We start from the raw sequence: 11,793 nt of genomic DNA on the forward strand, positions 1-11,793 counted from the left end.
AGAAGGGGTGTTGGCGCAGTCGCCTGGTAGTGGCTGGAGAGGAAGCGAAGAGTGTGGCGCTGGGTTTTGGCACTGGCTGCTAGTAGCAGAGAAGAGAAAGAGTTCGCTCTAAAGCCTCAGAGGAGCTGAAATGCCAGTCAGAGTCTTCTACACAGCAGCTAAGAGAGCACTTGGAGATGATGAACAAGCTTCAGGAAGGAGACAGAGTTGGAAGACGAACACAGAGCAAAGAGGGAGACAGGTTGTGAAGGGGTGGCCTCTGGGTGCGCAGGCGAGGATAGAGGAGTGGCCTTGGTTTGCTTCAGGCCTGCTATGCAGGGAAAGGCTTGGAATGTGCGTGGAGAGAGCTAACCTATGGGTTTGTGCAGCAACATGAAGGTCTTGAAAAAGCCTTGATAGTGAAGCTGTGCTACTGCAACTTTTCGGGCACGGGTTAGTGGTATCTTTGTTGAATTGGAAGAAGTAACATAGTGATAAAGTAAGTGATGTCAGTATGTAGCCTATGTTGGCTATGGTTTATGTTATGTGCTGAGTGTTTGAGCCTTTGGAGCTCCATATTTGAGGATATAATTTCATGTGATTTTGGCAATAACTGGGTATTGTATCTATGATGGTTCCAGCTTCTGCTAGTGGTGCCCCTTGAAGAGTTATATGTTTTTGTTTGCTTGCTGGGATTTTGGAAGCTACTCTCACAGCCAGAAGTCTCGCACTTTCCCAGCGACACCGCCCACGTCACGACAACGTGGTCTTACTTTGGTTGGCCATGTTTATTATCATTTCATTTTTTTTATTTTCCCTAAGGCCTAGAAGATGGCCTCCTGCTTTCACACCATGTTCTTGCAACCTTGGCCCTTTAACCTTTAAATTTCCCATGCCTCATGCCTTTGAATACCTCTCGAATACAACCTGGTAGTACCCATTCATACTTGGACGCGCCCACATTTCCAACGACCGAGGAGCTGAAACCACCTCCAGCGAACCACGTTCCGGACAGGCCTGCCACAAGCCCAAAACCAAACCGTCCACCCTGTACACCTGGCAACGCCCTCAAAAGCAAAACCTTCACACATGCCATGCACACATATGTACACAAGCCCGAAATACCTTTCAGAAAAATGCCTGACAAATGCCCTCTCAACTCAATGAAATCACAATGGCACGTGGATGGCCATGAATGATTCCATAAGCATGTAAATGTCTTCAATATGAAATCCAAAGTATTAATGATGCATCCATAGCATGTATTGTCATTTAAAACATCATTACTTATGTAATTGGCAATGCGTAAGCCTGAAATTCCACCCAATGATGCCACAATAAGCCCAATCTTGGCCAAATTTCCAAAATAAAAGCCTATGCAAGTATTATGGCATAAGCAATGCTTCCAAGAGCCTCAATGAGTTTCCAATTGGCAAGAGAGAATGGCCAATTTATGAGAACTTAGGGTTTCTTGAAGAAATCCCTAAATGCCATTGAATCTTGCAAGAAATTAACCAAGGAATCAAGATTTGGCAATAGCACCTCACCAATGGCCCTTAGGCACCACCAATGCTTGGAGTTGAAGAAGATTTGTCCTCTCTTTGTGTTTATTTGTGAAGCACTATTCTCTAGTTTATCCCCTTTAAGAGCGCTCCAAAATCTCCAAGATCTTCAAGAAAGGCACCAATAATGTCCCATTTGCACTCCCAAATACTATTGCTAAACTAGAGAAGCCATCGAATCTTGCAACTAGCCAAGTGGTTGAAGCAAAGGAATCATGGATGAGGGCCATGCAGTCGTCGACAAAAAGCACTGGGTTGTGACAAAAGTTGTGTCGAAGGCTATGCATGGGTTGGTGTTGTAGTGCCATGTAGGTTTTTCAACTTACACGTGGCCATCTCAATTGGCATGCGGCTCTAACTATGACAACAAGCAAGAAGACAATTTCAAAGGCTTCTTCGACACTTCTTCCAAAGGGCCACATCCAAAGTGCTGTCATTTGTGAAAACTTACATGGCTTTTTGTCAACTCGACTAGAAGGAAAATGGAGTGCAAGGTTCACAATATTTCTTTAAAAGTTTTATTTTTGTTATTTAGATTGTTGAGCTCAACGAAATGGTAATAATGTTCTATTTTTCCTTTATAGATGAGCTCTAGGAGAAAACACATCTTACAGGGTTTTTTGTCAACTCGACTAAAAGGAAAATGGAGTGCAAGGTTCACAATATTTCTTTAAAGTTTTATTTTTGTTATTTAGATTGTTGAGCTCAATGAAATGGTAATAATGCTCTCTTTTCCCTTTGTAGATGAGCTCTAGGAGAAAACACATATGTGGCATTGAAAGTGTGGAGCTTTTCAACAAGAAGGATGCTAATGGCAACTGGATCCCTCAATGGTTTAGGAAGTCAGACTGGATCACGATGATGAGACCAAGAACTTGAGGAGCATTCAAGGTAAAACAAAAAGACATCGGTGATCATAAACAAGAATTGGAAAGGTAGGATTGTGGAGTTCTACAGGCGACCAAATGGTGCAATCGAGGTCCTTGTGCAACATGTTTATATGCACACGGACATAATGCTACATCACCACAAAAGTACAAGATCTAGGACAAATAGTAAGATTCAATAAGTAATCTTTGTTAAATGCCTAATTGTTTTGTGTTCTATAGCTAAGCATTACAATTTTCTTGCAACTTTATATCCATCGAATGTGGAGGAGTGGCAGAATGTAGAGTGCATCAGTGGAAGAATTAATGTCTTCCATATAGAGGTAGGCACATTGCTATATGATAACCTACCTAGACATTTAGTAGTAGCACAAGGAATCTTCTTTTATAATTCCATGTATGTTTTGGCTAATGCAAATAATAATGTTGGTATACTGGAGTCTATCCCACTACCACCATTGTCTAGCCAAGAATGGGTTTGTTCCTACACAAAAATAATTGCAGCATACAAGAATAAGATAAGAAGAGATATGCATGCAGCAATGAAACCATCAAAACAAGTTCTAAGGACATCCATTTGAGTTGGTTTATACCATTTAGTGCCTTTGTACAAATGTTTGCATCATGTGAGGGTGTCAAGAAAACAAAGTTAACATATCAAGGGAAGTCCCTTGAATAATGATTGGATGAACCAATTTTTGGGGAGGGATGGGATGTTAAGAGGACCTTTGTAAAAGATGACATTGAATGTAAAGTAACAATACCAGATATTACATTAAGGTGAAATCAAAACATAAAGTTTGTTTGTGTTTGTAGCAAATTTTGTTAGGGTGACATCCGAGCATTGATTGTTTTTATGACCATGTATTTCATTGGGAGGCAAACATTATGCATGTGATTTTGTTACAGAAGATGGCGACTATGGAGAGGCGTCTGGCAAGCCTTGGATCAAGACATGTGTGATGGAACACACTCTTCCATCATCGATGTTGTCATCCAATTACAAGGTCGAGACCCATTAGTGGTCAATCTAGAAAGCCATTGATGTGTACTGATGTACCGAGGGACTTCTATTTTAAGTTAGATGGTAGGAAAATTGGAAGCAAGAGTGAAGCTTCCAAAACCTACTCTGTTTATATCAAAACCTACTCTGTTTATATCAAACCACATTCCTAGGGGTTGTGGAAACCTTGAGATTATAACCTTTCCATCTATAATAAAATTTCAAGAGTTATCTTTAGTCTACATATGTTACTTTTTTTTGCATTTTTTCTTTCTATGGCAACCACACGTCTTGGGCATTCCTGCTCCTCTACCTTGAAAATGTCTAGATTTTAACATTAAGCCATAATAGGCTATTATTTACATACATTACTTTGAATTCTACATATAAGCCCATATTAGTGCAATATAGACCTTGCATAGTTCAAGTTAGTATAACGCGATATAAGGCCTCGTCAGTGTGTCCAATGTAAATCACGTTGTGGTGACTTGCAATATACAAGGTCTTTTTAGCTCAAATATGGAACCCTATTCCATATCTCTGTTTCATAGTCATGTTTGCTTAAATTTTAACAACACAAACTTAGTATAGCTTGAATTCAGAACCGTGGAGAACAAAAGGAACATTTAATGTAAAGACATTGCCGTAAAGCAAATCCTCTTAGAGATCATCATTGCAACATGGAGATATAAAATGCCTTGTTAAAATTCAGCATGACAAATTTTGAACATGTCAAGATTAGTTAATACAAAGAATTTACACATTGTCAATATAAATTTATACATTGCGTCAAAAGTGAATGGGCTGATGGAGAATATTATCATTGGGTAGGGGAAGCTTGCTCTTGTTGTGTGGGGGAGTGCTCTTGCTGTGCTTGCTCCCTCTCTAAGGGGATGGCGAATCTCCAAGGTGGATCCACTCCATGTTAGTTAGTGTTTGTGGATACTGTTGCGCGCCGGCGGCATTGGTCTTGGTCGTTGTGGAGGAGGCATAAATGCATATGGCATATCAAACTCTCATTGCCCAATATTGTTAATTAGAGTCTCAATTGTTGTGGTCCTATATAGTCATACACATCCAAGTCTGTATAATCTGATAGTCGTAGATTCTACACATATAAAAAATTACATATGTGCTATCAGTGTGAATGTACAAAGAAACTGAGGTATCATTAGAAGAAGAAGTGCATACTTACATTTTCTAAGGGTAGTGCCAACATTGTGTGCATCAGCAACATGGCATTGTAGCCACACTCTCCAACCACAGCTAAAGCCATCCTGTTGCTTTGGGACTCTACATCTAATGATCTCCGTTGAATCTAAAATCTCCTCCTGGGTAAGGGCCTCAATACTAGATGTTAACTTTCTAATAGATCTGCATGCCATTTTTCAATAATCTCTCTCTCTCTCTCTCTCTCTCTCTCTCTCTCTCTCTCTCTCTCTCTCTCTCTCTCTCTCTCTCTCTATAATATAAAAAAATGATCGCGCGTGGACTTACTACTGCCTCACGTTACCATGAAATCTTGTAGTTGAATTGGTAAGATAGCATCTCTTTGCCTCATTATCTATAATAATCAAACTCCAGTGTCCACTAAAAAAGTCAATAAATAGTATAAGACGGTAAACCTAGTATCTATGCCAGAATACCAAAAGTATAATTTAGATCACATGACACTTACGCTTCATGGTAGGCCATTACAAAGATCTTGGCATGGTCCAAATCTATGTGCCTAAACCATGGATAGATATCCATGTAGGAAACTTCCTTTGAAACCAGAAGCAAGGATATAAAAGAATCCAGAATATATACCCTGCGCGCTGAGCATCCTGTGGCAGATTTGTTAAAACCAGACTGCATAGATAATTAACATCGTATATTACTTTGAGAAAGAATAACACTTTAAATTAAAGTTTAGGGCATGGAACATAACAAACCTTAAAACAGCCTGCATAACTCTGTTGTTGACCTCCTTGTGCATTCTGGATAACACCTCAATCTCTTCCATGTTGAAAGGGAAGTACAGTGAAGAGTGTCTTGCACATCGGCAACCTCACAACAACAACGAAGGAGGGGGAAAATTAACTCAAAGCTTGGACACTAGAACTATGCAATTCTTTAAATTTAGTTTCTGTCCTTGCCCTTTCAATTCTCTCCATATCATCCTCCCTATCTCTGACTTTGTCATCGTTAGCCTTTTGTATGTTTTGCCATGTGTCACGTGAATGATTGCCCTTAGTCTCTTCAGTGACAATACTACATCCTTTCCCTCAATAGGGGGATCTCCAGGATATCTTTCATCCTTGTGTCAGTGAGGCTCACTTGCTCTAGGGTCTTGTCATATCTGAACCTAAGAAGCCGTACGAGTACATGTCCTTTGACATTACTATTACTTTGTGTGCATTGGCAACTAGAACGTAGCTATCCTTGGAAATGCTTAATGAGCCAATCCTCAGCAGCCTGATGCAAGCACCCCAACGCCGAGGCCTGGAAACACACATCATAGTGGTTCCTTTCATCACAAATAGATCTAACAAGGTGCTGGAATGGGAACCTTGAAATGGTGCACAACATTTGCCTTTGTACTTTTTGCAGTTCATGTAAGACGGAGTTGTGCTGCTTGTACCTTCGAGTCCTCATTGAGCAAAGGCTGGAAATATTCTTCCTTCGTCCATCTTTCTGAGATTTCTGCCCTATTTTGGTATCCTTAGACGAGGAGACCCTCACTATCTTCTTTGTCCGTGCCATCTATAAAAGATTTAGACAGATGGCTCAAATGACTAAGCAGGAAAATTTTTGGATAAATATCACTACAACGTGCAAAAAATGAACATATGTGTTGTATTGAATTCGTGTTAATAAAGGAAACTCCAACACATAAAATTGGCTCAAAGGAACAATAAGGATAGATTTTGAACAAAACTCACTATATAACATGATAAGGGGACTTCTGACACCCTGAATACCCCATATCGCGTTGTATTGCATTTACAATCAAAGGAACTCCAATACGCAAAACAAGCTTAAAGGACCTTTAAGTATAATTTTTGAACAAAACTCACTACAACGCAGTAAGAGGACTTCAAACACACTGAATCCCCTATATTGCGTTGTACTGCATTAATATAATGAAAGGACCTCCAACATGCAAAATAGGCTTAAAGGACCATGAAGAATAATTTTTTAACAAAACTTACTATAACATGATAAGAGGACTTCAAACACACTGAATCCCCCATATCGCGTTGTGCTGCATTAACGATCAAAGGAACTCCAACACGCAGAATAGGCTTAAAGGACCACTAAGGAAATTTTTTTAACAAAACTCACTACAACAAGAGGACTTCACACACTCAATCCCCCATATTGCGTTGTACCAGGCATTCACAATCAAAGGAACTCTGACATGTAAAAAAGGGTCAAGTAACAAACAATGAAAACATATTTGATAAAATTCACTACAACGCGATAAGAGGACATTCAACACGTAGAATGTTCCATATCGCATTGTATTGAATCAACAATGAAGAAAACTCAAACACGAAAAATTAGCCCAAATACAATGCGATATGCAAACAAACAACATATTCAAACCAATCAATTGTGTTGTGTTGCATTCAAAATCAAAGTAACACAACAACATATTTGGATTCAATGCACTACAACTCGATGGTGGGAAGAGTTCCAACAAATCGAAACCCCCATATTGTGTTGTATTGACTTCATAATGAAGGAAACTTTCTTGGGAGTCCACATAGAAAAGGAAGAAGAAGACATGGTGCAAGTCAATAAACATTGTATTGAGAAATGGAAACAAGATGTCATCTGCAAAGGGTTGAAATGGTGTAGACGATAGAGAGCAGATCACAGCGACGAAGATCAAAAGACACTACTATTTATGCAGAGCTTGACGCTTAATTCGAGGATTTAGGGTTTAACAGAAGGGGTCCCACCTTAAGTAGATGTGACATTGCATCATGATGACATTGATGTTAAGCGCATGTGGCAGGCAATGACTCATGTGAATGAACATGGACAACTGCCAATGAAATCCTACCACAGGTAAATACTGTCAAGTAACACACGCACTCCCACATGCATTATTTATAGTGTGAGTTCCAAGCACACTTGGCTTTTTTTGGTGCAACTATTTTCTCACTCTTGCTTACTCTTAACGGTGTGACCAGTGTTGGCAATTCTCCTGATCTTCTTGGCATTGATTCGTGACAGTCTCCAAGCCTAAAGCGATTTTAAGGTCAACTGAGTTCTCAATTCTTATCGGTCTTAAAATGTTTGTTTTTGTATGATTGTAAGCACCATTCTTTCTTTTCCTATGAAAATCATGTATAATTGATAAATAATTTTGATTTTCATTACAACACGATGTAGGGCTTCCCTCGAGAATGTCCACCCAAAATCACGTTGTACTAACTTGCATTATACAAGTTCAATATAGCGCGAATTCAAAAAAATATGGGCGACGACCATACTCTCATTTTTAGTAGAAATTACTTTGAGCTTCAGTACAACGTGATGTATGTCTTTAGTCGAGAACGTCCACCCTAAATCGCATTGTACTGACTTACGTTATACAAGGTCAAAATAACACAAATTCAAAACCATATGGTAGATCGTCATCCCATACTCTCATTCTTAGAAGCCACTTTTAAGTATTCTCTACATATTTGCTCAATATAGACCTTGTATATTATAATTCAAAACAATGCGATAGAAGGTTTCACTCGCTAACATCCACCCTATATCACGTTGTACTGACTTGTAATATATGCTCTTATTATAGGGGGAATATTGAAGCCTACTTCTGATTGGCTACGTTGCATACTTATGCATACTTCTGATTGGCTACGTTGCATACTTATGCAATGTGAAACTATACGGTCCTTGTGTACAACGAAAAACTGAGTATAGTGAACTTTAGAGGCATGTTTGTTAAATATTAGTGTAATATAGACATTGTATAATGCTAGTAAGTACAACACGATATAAGGCCTCTCCTCGTCAATGTCCAATGTAAATCACGTTGTAGTGACTTGCAATATATAAGGTCTTTTTAGCTCAAATATGGAACCCTTTTCCATACCTCTTTCTCATAGTGGTGTTTGTTGATATTTTAGCAATGCAAACTTAGTATAGCTTGAATTCAGAACCCCATAATTTGTGTTGTAATGAAAAGTTGTAGTATCGCCAACATCTGATGCATATATATGCAACATAGACCATGTATATTTTGGTTTAGACAATCTGATATCAAGCTTCACTCACCAACATCCACCGCCATGAATCGCGTTGTAATGACGTTTGTTACATATTAGTGTAATATAGACCTTGTATAGTGCAAGTCAGTACAACGTGATATAAGGCCTTCCCTCGTCAATGTCCATTGATAATTGCGTTGTAGAGTGACTTGCAATATAGAAGGTCTTTTTAGCTCGAATATAGATTCCTTTTCCATATCTCTATCTCATAGGGGTGTTTGCTGAAATTTTAGCAATGTAGACTTAGTATAGCTTGAATTTGGAAACCCCATAGTTTGTGTTGTAAATGAAAAGTTGTAGTATCGCTAGCTTCTGATACATATATGTACAACGTGGACCGTGTGTAATTTGGTTCAGCACAACGTGATATCAAGCTTCACTTGCCAACATCCACCATGAATCGCGTTGTAATGACGTTTGCACTGTAGCTGCAGATCTCCATTATTCTCTCATTGCTGTGTAGTTAATCGTTTTGCCAACCTTTTTTTGCTTGTAGATGCATCCTTTTAAGATCAAGGTCTAACCCGATACTGGGTTTGAAGAAACCCCTAATGAGAAATTGTTTGATTTCCTCACAAAGTCGTCTAGCACCATCTCCAACCTTAGATTTCACGTATGTTTTCTTGCAACATCTCCATCGAGAGTATGCTCTTATCTGGGCACACATATCTCCAAGAGAAAGAGCAGCAATGCCATAGGACAACTTCAAATGATGCAGCCATCCTAGACAATATTCAGTATGTGCATATGGAGGATCTTATTTCTGCCACATCCGTAAGAGATAAGGTGAACATGGATATTTCAAAGGTGTCGAGGGATAAGAAGAAGACACATAAGTGCCCAATACACAAGCGCAAATGCTATCTTGTTGACTACCACTATATGTTTATTTGCTATTTGCATCTGTTGCTTGAGGATGAGAAAGGTTTAATAGAAGGAGATGAGGAAAGGTCAGAGGAACCTTTCAGAGCAGAAGATGATGAGGTTGAAGAGGAGATAGACTTGGCCATGGAGAGGGAAGTCAGTGAGTAGTTTGATATTGATGCCCTCAGAAGAGAAGGCACCCAGTTGCTAACGAGGAGCCCATTGTGGTAGAGGAAACAAGGCACGTTTCCCAACCTCAGTCCTCCCTCTGTTTCCAATAGGCAACCACTAGTATGTCCTCCTAATAAATATTCAAGATTTGTTTGACATCAGGGAGGACTACTATCTCGCCACCCATCATCGCACTGAATCTTAAACAAGATGATGATTTCATCAATCCAAGTGTGGATAAGTATCTTCTATTGGATTCAAATATCAAGGACAATGAGTACCATACTCCTGCTCATATATTATCGATGATGTATAAGGATGCTCGTCACTATATGAAGCCAACTTTCCCACTGAAGAGGAATTTCAAGATGTTCAGCAAAGACTCAATAGTCTGCAAAGGGAAGAGGAGTCTTCAACTATCCAAGCTGTCGAGTCATTAATCAACTTATAGACAAATGATTTACTTGTTAATGATGAGAATCAAAAAGTGTGATTATAATAATTTTGAATATTGTGTGATGAAGCTTCTGGATATTTTATTTGTTTTGTTGGCTTATGGATAACTTTGTTTTGTATGAGGATGATTTTCTTGTGCGCGTGTCAGGATCACGAGTGGGAGGACTTGGAAAGGACTCTCAGTGCATGGGTGAGTACATTAACTAGCTTACAGGTTCATTATCTTCCACAAAATTTTTTCAAAGGACAAAGCTGAATTCCCATTGTTTGCAACGATCAAAACATTATCTAGATGTCTCGGGGGATACCGTGTTTGGTGGAATGCAGAGAAAATCATGCTTGTGGAGAAGCAAGTATAGTGGTGTGAACCTTTGGGTAGGACCCTAGAGTGTATGCTCTAAGGAGCAAATATTACTTAGCCTACACCGCATATGGATTAACATGCGGGATCAGGGATCCCACGATGTTAAGTGAATATGGCAAAAGGGAGCTTCTCATATTCAAAAGATTGAGAGTTCCTCTGGTTCTACAATTGCAAGATGATGCAGAGCCATCTGCAAAGAGGGCAAAGCTTCACGCACCATAGGATGCTAGTCGGCAAGATTAGGAGTAGCAGTAGACTCCCATCCATTGTTAAAAAATTACTTTTTTATATAATACAATGACACTTTTGGAGTATGGTCTTTTTTTATTTGGCTCTATTATATCCATGTAATGTCTAAAAGTTTGAACGTTTGAAAGTATCCTTGGGAGATGATGAATATAGATAGACAAGCATAAATTGAAACGAATCAAAATTTTATTCAAGTTAGTAATTTATCATTTTCAATATCCAAAGCATTAAGCCCCGTGAATTCAATGTGTTTGATTGGATTTGGCTTCTTTCTTCTCTATCCTAACTGCAATCCTCCTATACCACCACATGAGTAATTGTCTCAATGCACTGACTTCATGGATTCCACCACCATGCAAGGAAGCCTTTTGAAACCCATAACGAGCTTGCCAATGTGAGTGCTCCATGCCTTGGGTCAACTAGATAGCTAAGCTTCCCTGATTTACAAAGTAGGGGCCATGAGCCTCCAAAATGTGCTAGAATAAAAGTGACAATAGCATATGCACATTGGTTATTTTTCGAATAAGAACCGTTAAACAACATAAGAACATACAAAATTGGGGATCTTACTATATAATGTGTTATGCTACTTGATGTCCATGCTTCCACCATGTACTTGTAAAACGTAGTCATAGCTTCTTTAAAGTCATTGGCATCTCCTTCGTTGAATGCCATTTTTTGTAAAAGTGTAGCAACCTTATCAAAGGCAATCCATACATTAGCCTTTGCAATTCTAGTCTCGCCATTATTACTATGATCTGGGACAACCATGTGTAACTTCCTCCATGCCTCATACTTCAATGGTTAAAGAACTAATAAATGGCTTTCATGGTTCCTTGGTGGTGACAAAAATTTTATAGCCTTAGCTCCACCAATACTTGGTTTGCATGGCACATTTCCACTTGCACCTGACCTCTTCTCATCTTTCTTGATTTCCACTTTCGACCCACGCATGAAAGAACCTCCTCCACTCTCGTACACACTA

The sequence above is a fragment of the Cibotium barometz genome, chromosome 10, assembly GCF_041138505.1.
Source record: "Cibotium barometz isolate CiBa-2024 chromosome 10, ASM4113850v1, whole genome shotgun sequence".
NCBI lineage: Eukaryota > Viridiplantae > Streptophyta > Polypodiopsida > Cyatheales > Cibotiaceae > Cibotium > Cibotium barometz.